The sequence below is a fragment of the Hordeum vulgare genome, chromosome 7H (assembly GCF_904849725.1).
Source record: "Hordeum vulgare subsp. vulgare chromosome 7H, MorexV3_pseudomolecules_assembly, whole genome shotgun sequence".
NCBI lineage: Eukaryota > Viridiplantae > Streptophyta > Magnoliopsida > Poales > Poaceae > Hordeum > Hordeum vulgare.
This window is the reverse complement of record NC_058524.1, coordinates 504,536,194-504,543,421: the sequence shown is the minus strand read 5'-3', so window position 1 is coordinate 504,543,421 and position 7,228 is coordinate 504,536,194.

Sequence of the window (7,228 nt, the reverse complement as noted above, 5' to 3'; positions counted from 1 at the left end):
GCTTTGCCTCTTGCCATGATCAAAAGAGTGAGAATAGAACAAAAGCATGAAAGATCATGTAATGATCTTATGGGAAGTGATGGATTCACATATAAAAAGAATGAGGATTGAAATTTGTTGAGGGTAGGCAAACATAGACCTTTGTCATGGTTGCAATTAATAGGAAGTGATAAAGAAGGAGAGGTTCACATATAAATATATCATCTTTGACACCATCTATGATTGTGAACACTCACTAAACTATTGCATGCCTAGAAGTAGATGTTGGACAAGGAAGACAACATAATGAATTGTGTTTGCTTAGCTCCGAACAAAGTTATATGATTAGAGATCCCTTAGCATGTGACAATTTCTTCCACCTCACAATAGCCAAACCTCCCGCACTAAGTAGAGATACTACTTGTGCATCCATAAACCATCAACCCAGTTTGCCATGAGTGTCCACCATACCTACCTATGGATTGAATAAGATCCCTCAAGTAAGTTGTCATCGGTGCAAGCAATAAAATTTGCTCTCTAATATGTATGATCTATTAGTGTGTGGAAAATAAGCTTTATACGAACCTGTGATGAGGAAGACATAAAAGCGACAGACTGCATAATAAAGTTCTTTATCACAGGGGGCAATATAAAGTGACGTTCCTCCGCACTAATAGGACACACATCCAAACCTCAAAAGCGCATGACAACCTCTGCTTCCCTCTGCGAAGGGCCTATCTTGTACCTTTACTTTTTGCCCTTGAAAGAGTCATGGTGATCTTCACCAATTCCTTATTTCACCTTTATCTTGGCTACCGTCATATGCTTGGGAAAGATCTATATTCATATGTCAACTTGGAGGTGAGTATTCATGAATTATTCTTGTTGACATTACCCTTGAGGTAAGCAGTTGGGAGGCAAAACTATAAGCCCCTATCTTTCTTTGTGTCCAGCTGAAACTTTGATCTCATGGGTACCACGTGAGTTGTAGCAATTGTAGAGAACGAAAGAATGATTGAGTATGTGGATTTGCTTTACAAGCTCTTATTTGACTCTTTCTAATGTTGTGATAAATTGCAATTGCTTCAATGACTAAAGGCTATCGGTTGTTACTTCTCGGTAAGGTTCTTGATCCATGCATTACTTTGTGAAGGAATTATCACTTTAGCATGAGAGATTATATGTTGGTATTGCTGTTCTGATCATGATCATCATGCATGCATGTTCGTATCTTGTTTGGTCGACACCTCTCTCCCTAAACATGTGGACATATTTAGTGAGCTAGGCTTTCGCTTGAGGACAAGCGAGGTCTAAGCTTGGGGGAGTTGCTACGTCCATTTTGCATCATGTTTTCATGTTGATATTTATCGCTTCTTGGGCTGTTATTTCACTTCACGGTACAATTCTTATGCCTTTTCTATCTTATTTTGCAAGGTTTACATGAAGAAGGAGAATACCTCCAACTAGAATTCTGGCCTGAAAGTGGAGCAAGTTTGAGATACCTATTCTGCGCAACTCCAAACGCCGTAAAAATCAACGAGGATTTTTTTCCCGATTTATCAAAAATACTGGGCCGAAGAAGTGCTAGAGGGGCGCCAGGGGGTGGCCACAAGCCTGCACGACGCGGCCACCGCCCAGGCCGTGCCATGGGGGCTTGTGGGCACCCTGCTGGCCCACTTGCCCCCCTCTTTTGCTATATGGAGGGTTTCGTCCAGGAAAAAATCAGGGAGGAGCTTTTTCATGGTTTCGACGCCGCCACGAGGCGGAACTTGAGCAGAACCAATCTAGAGCTCCGGCACGACGATCCTGCCGGGGAAACTTCCCTCCCGGAGGGGGAAATCATCGCCATCGTCATCACAACACTCCTCTCATCGGAGGGGACTCGTCTCCATCAACATCTTCTTTAGCACCATCTCATCTCCAAACCCTAGTTCATCACTTGTAACCAATCTCCGTCTCGCGACTCCGATTGGTACTTGTAAGGTTGCTAGTAATGTTGATTACTCTGTGTAGTTGATGCTAGTTGGATTATTTGGTGGAAGAGTTTATGTTCAGATCCTTGATTCTACTCATTACCTCTCTGGTCATGAATATGATTATGCTTTGTGAGTAGTTACTTTTGTTCCTGAGGACATGGGATAAATCATGCTAATAGTAGTCATGTGAATTTGGTATTCGTTCGGTAAATTGATGTGTTGTATGTTGTTTTTCCTCTAGTGGTGTTATGTGAACGTCGACTACATAACACTTCACCATTATTTGGGCCTAAAGGAAGGCATTGGGAAGTAGTAAGTAGATGATGGGTTGCTAGAGTGACAGAAGCTTAAACCCTAATTTATGCGTTGCTTCGTAGGGGGCTGATTTGGATCCACTAGTTTAATGCTATGGTTAAACTTTGTCTTAATTCTTCTTTCGTAGTTGCGGATGCTTGCAAGAGGGGTTAATCATAAGTGGGATGCTTGTCCAAGTAAGGGAAGTACCCAAGCGCCGGTCCACCCACATAGCAAACTGTCAAAGTAACGAACGCGAATCATATGAACATGATGAAAACTAGCATGACAGAAATTCCCGTGTCCTCGGGAGCGTTTTTCCTCCTATAACATTTTGTCCAGGCTTGTCCCTTGCTACAGAAGGGATTTTGCCACTTTGCTGCACCGTTGCTACTTTTGCTACTTCTTGCTTGTTACGAATCATCTCACCACACAATCACTCGTTACCGACAATTTCAATGTGTGCCGATTTTACCATGCTGAAACCACTTGTCAGATCCTTCTGCTCCTCGTTGGGTTCGACACTCTTACTTATTGAAAGGACTACGATTGATCCCCTATACTTGAGGGTCATCTATGTGCAGGAACTATAAAAAATAGAAGAGGAAACCTTGTTGGAGTGAGACTCTAACTTTTCTAAAATCTATCCCCCTACAAATTTTAGATTTCATCTGTTTCCGCCTCGAAGATGACGTCAAATGGAAAAATAATAAATGCGACAGTTGTGGGGAATTTTATGCTGATAATAATATACATAAAATTCGGCCCATTTGGACTTCGGACGCTTCAGGAAATCCAGTTTTACTAGAGGAAAAATATCTGATTACACGATTACGGAATCGGTGACGTGTTTGAGTCCAACTCTTAACATATTAGATGGATTTGGCCAAGCCACGACTTGGGGACCTCATTAGGGCTGAGAGGGGTTCCTAGAAAGGTTCTAGATATTCCCAAGAGCCCTTGGATCAAAGGGGCATCCATCGAAAGGCCAAGGATGATCGTCCCGACTCATATAAGGAGAGGAAAAACCTGATTTCTCGAGGGCGACGAAGAGCTACGAGATTTCCTCCTCCGAGGAAGCCGCCTTGGGGTGCAAAACCACCTCCATACCAGCACCATCTCCATGTGGGGACCCCTACTTACGAGTCGAGATCGCCGAATGAACGTGCTCAGTGATCCCAGAGATCAATGCTCACCAAACACACATATACTGAATATTAAGAGTCTTACATACAAATACCAAATTATTACATCACGTGACCGAATGGTCAAGTTCACATGGTAGGGCCTATAAGGCCAAATCACATGGATACAACTAGTAGCGGAAATCTTAGGGCTAAGCGGGTGCCCATGCCATCAGCCTACACCAACATGCATTCTGACTGGGAGCGTCCTAGTTCGCAGGGGCGTCTCTGAAGACGTACTCATCTCCAAACTCTGGTCCTTCCATGTCTGGTCAATAATATAACCAGTGGCTAGTCAATGAGTACTTTTTGAATATACTCGCAAACAACCCATGATATGAACAATGCAAGTGAAGGATAACAATAATATGCATCTTTGGTGGACTACAACTTGTTATAATGAATATGGTCATGAGTATGCAACATAAGCTAAATGCTGAATTTGAAGAACAGGTTACATATACCAATATATCTGTCGAGGGAAGAACACTCCGGGTTCACCCTATATGCCAAGTCACCAAACTTGGTCATATCATCTCTTTCATATTAACTCCATTTTCCACGCACTCACACACACTTGGTTTATGCGGAAAGAACGGGACGTAGTTTAAGCAGGATTACCCAACTATCCTTGACCGTGGACATGGCTATTCGAATAGTTTTACACTCTTCAGAGGTAGTACGCTTGACCCAAGAGATCCGGGAAACTTCAGTGTCATCCACGACTCGCGGTATATAACATACCCGAGGTAAGTACCCGATAAATGCCTTTCCCCTGACGATACTAGACAAAGAGGTCCACTCGATTGGTACCCAGCCCACATGTTGTACGTCTTACGAACACCAACTCTGGACAGTATCAACCATGCAGGGACCAACGATGTGCCTCGAACATGTAAAAACAGCATAGTCGCCCTACCTGGCACGACCCCATCATGAGAGTGACCACACATCACTCCTGCCACTAGTAATGTTGTTCTTTGCTAGCACCGAACAGAGTAATCAACACAGCCCCGTCCCATAAAGGGGTAACGTGGTCGTACATGTAAGGTTGGGACGGTAGACACATCATAAATCTATTCCCATTTCCGAAACCATACTCACACAAATACCCGGTGCACCACTTCACCAAAAGTGGTCACTAACTCATCATCACCCTCGGGCATTAGTGGCACCCGAGGAGGTTTTCATAAACCTTTGATTTATGTTAACAACATGCTCATGCTACTGCTAATCTAACTTTACTTATCAACATGAATTACCATGACCCTCATAGGTGGTAGGTTCAAGCTCAATGCATGTGCTCCGGAGGAGCCATCGGTAGCATCACTTCAATGATTTACCGGTACTTATGATCATATGCAACGAAAATATTTGCTACACTAGTATGCATCATAACGTATGCTCAGACATGGTCAAAGGGTTGCTTGCCTTGGTCAGCTAGGTATTCGGGGTCTTCGAGGTCTTCCGCTCCGACTCCTTCGTCACACGGGTTTTCTATCGTCGTATAAAGAATAAAATAATAAGTAGCTCACTCAAAAATAGATCACAAAGTCATTTGAAAAATGTTGGTTATTTCTGATAAATCGAGGTTGTTATTTTAAAAATATTTAATTCTGTTTTTATTGAAGGAATATTTTTAAAATCAACTTAATAGAAGCAAAACTATTCCAATTTAATCCTTTTTATTATTATAAAACAGAATAGTTGCTGCAAAAGTTCAACCAATGGTTTTGTTAAATACTACACATTTTTAGAAGAATAACACTGGGAAAATTATATTTTTACACTGGTTAAATCTTTTTATAAAAATCGTTTAAACTCAGGTTTAAAATCAAAAAAAGGCTACACACCCTGGCTTGGCTTGGCTTGGGACTCGGCCGGCCCAAAGGCGAGCCAACTAACCTGCCCACGCGCGCACGCAGTCAGGTTTGAACCTGACGCGCGGGCCCGTGCAGTCATGTTGGAAATATGCCCTAGAGGCAATAATAAATTAGTTATTATTATATTTCTTAGTTCATGATAATCGTTTATTATCCATGCTATAATTGTATTGATTGGAAACACAATACTTGTGTGGATACATAGACAAAACACTGTCCCTAGTAAGCCTCTAGTTGACTAGCTCGTTGATCAAAGATGGTCAAGGTTTCCTGGCCATAGGCAAGTGTTGTCACTTGATAACGGGATCACATCACTAGGAGAATCATGTGATGGACTAGACCCAAACTAATAGACGTAGCATGTTGATCGTGTCATTTTGTTGCTACTGTTTTCTGCGTGTCAAGTATTTATTCCTATGACCATGAGATCATATAACTCACTGACACCGGAGGAATGCTTTTTGTGTATCAAACGTCGCAACGTAACTGGGTGACTATAAAGATGCTCTACAGGTATCTCCGAAGGTGTTAGTTGAGTTAGTATGGATCAAGACTGGGATTTGTCACTCCGTGTGACGGAGAGGTATCTCGGGGCCCACTCGGTAATACAACATCACACACAAGCCTTGCAAGCAATGTAACTTAGTGTAAGTTGCGGGATCTTGTATTACGGAACGAGTAAAGAGACTTGCCGGTAAACGAGATTGAAATAGGTATGCGGATACTGATGATCGAATCTCGGGCAAGTAACATACCGAAGGACAAAGGGAATGACATACGGGATTATACGAATCCTTGGCACTGAGGTTCAAACGATAAGATCTTCGTAGAATATGTAGGATCCAATATGGGCATCCAGGTCCCGCTATTGGATATTGACCGAGGAGTCTCTCGGGTCATGTCTACATAGTTCTCGAACCCGCAGGGTCTGCACACTTAAGTTTCGACGTTGTTTTATGCGTATTTGAGTTATATGGTTGGTTACCGAATGTTGTTCGGAGTCCCGGATGAGATCACGGACGTCACGAGGGTTTCCGGAATGGTACGGAAACGAAGATTGATATATAGGATGACCTCATTTGATTACCGGAAGGTTTTCGGAGTTACCGGGAATGTACCGGGAATGACGAATGGGTTCCGGGAGTTCACCGGGGGGGGGGGGGGGCAACCGACCCCGGGGAAGCCCATAGGCTTTGGGGAGACACACCAGCCCTTAGTGGGCTGGTGGGACAGCCCCAAGGGGGCCTATGCGCTAAGAAAAAGAAATCAAAGAAAAAGAAAAAAAAAGGGAGGAAGTGGGAAGGGAGGGGGACTCCTCCCACCAAACCAAGTCCAACTCGGTTTGGGGGGGGAGGTCCTCCCCCCCTTGGCTCGGCCGACCCCTTGAGGGTCCCTTGGACCCCAAGGCAAGGTCCCCCTCCCTCCTCCTATATATATGGAGCAATTAGGGCTGATTTGGGATGACTTTCTCACGGCTGCCCGACCACATACCTCCATAGTTTTTCCTCTAGATCGCGTTTCTGCGGAGCTCGGGCGGAGCCCTGCTGAGACAAGATCATCACCAACCTCCGGAGCGCCGTCACGCTGCCGGAGAACTCTTCTACCTCTCCGTCTCTCTTGCTGGATCAAGAAGGCCGAGATCATCGTCGAGCTGTACGTGTGCTGAACGCGGAGGTGCCGTCCGTTCGGTACTAGATCGTGGGACTGATCGCGGGATTGTTCGCGGGGCGGATCGAGGGACGTGAGGACGTTCCACTACATCAACCGCGTTCTCTAACGCTTCTGCCGTACGATCTACAAGGGTACGTAGATCACTCATCCCCTCTCGTAGATGGACATCACCATGATAGGTCTTCGTGCGCGTAGGAAATTTTTTGTTTCCCATGCGACGTTCCCCAACAGTGGCATCATG